This window comes from Pteropus vampyrus, unplaced genomic scaffold, assembly GCF_000151845.1.
Source record: "Pteropus vampyrus isolate Shadow unplaced genomic scaffold, Pvam_2.0 Scaffold105, whole genome shotgun sequence".
In the NCBI taxonomy this organism is placed as follows: Eukaryota; Metazoa; Chordata; class Mammalia; order Chiroptera; family Pteropodidae; genus Pteropus; species Pteropus vampyrus.
The window spans coordinates 1,139,714-1,141,126 of record NW_011888886.1 but is presented as its reverse complement, the minus strand read 5'-3'; positions in this window follow the sequence as shown (position 1 = coordinate 1,141,126).

Genomic DNA, 1,413 nt, shown 5'->3' with positions numbered 1-1,413 from the left:
GTGCCTGTGTGAGGGCAGAGGACACAGGAAAAACATCTTCGGTTCAATTTTGCTGTGCACCTAAAACTGCTCATAAAAAATCTGTTAAAAAAAAACAACAGTTAAAAAAAATAAGTCTAATTTGGCTGACTTGTTTGACAATGAAAATGTTTTACCAAGTAGTTTTCATGGGGACAGTTTGCATAAATGATACACGCCATTTCTATGGCTTGAAAGTATTAAAGTATTTTTAAAGCACGTAAGAGAAAAGCATTCTATCAAAAATACTATACTGGCAAAGGCTTAATGAATACTTTCTGAGTCTCAGCAGTTAAACAAGATACCTCTGAGTGAAAGAATGAAAAGTAAAAGTAATAATCATTTGATAAATTTTTGTAAAGACTTTTTAGTACAATTTCCAGAATGACTCAAAGGACTGGGGAACTGTTCAAACCACGTGATTTCCAATTCTTTTCAACTAATAAAATAAAAAAAAGCTAGATGTAATCGAGATGTCTTGGGATAAAATACTAAAAATAAAAAGTATGATAATGAATCACTGTGTAACTCTAGCATATCCCTTGGAAGAAAAAAATCAACGATATTGCTCTACCAAAGCTGCTTCCGGTACTACTTCTTTATATAAACGAGGTTTCTTGGCACTTAAATTTGTACAAATAAAAACACGGGGATTGAAATTCATGTTGAATTCTGTCTCATTTATACAAAAGTTATCGATCCATGGATACTTAAAATAATTGAAAAACAGTCTTACCCATCTCATTAGGGACTTATTTCTATAAAATATTATCTTAATGTTCATAAAAATGTTTAAGTATTGAATGATTTGTGATAACTGGAAAAACATTTATAAATTCAATATGTATACATATATGTATAATAGAGTGATAAATGATTTTCAAACATTTATTAGAATGAAATTATTTTGGAGGAATGGAATAGAAATACTGGTTTGAGGAGAAAAAAATGATGCAAACTTTTCTCTCGTGGAGAATAGATGGTGCTTGTATTTTCAATACGAGTGATTATGGCTATCGAACCATGCCGATATTCCGGTGGATGCACTGAAGAGAATAGTGTGACAATTTCGCATGAAAATTTATTTTGCAGCCAGTTAAAGTTATAACAAAAATTTAGATGGCAACGTAAAAAGGGGCGAGCGAATCCATGGTTTATAAAAATCCTTTAAAGAGAGAAGACTAACAGAAATGTTTGAAGGTTATAATTCTTAACTATGAGATGCCCTGTCAGACTACGTTCAGGTTATCAACTACTGTGTAAGAATCACTCCAAACTGAATGGCATAAAATGACAACGATTATGTATTATTGTATTATTGTAGTATATGTATATTTAGCAGTGTGTGTGTGTATAAATCTTTTTTTTATGGTCCTGGCTGGGCTCTGCCAGGCA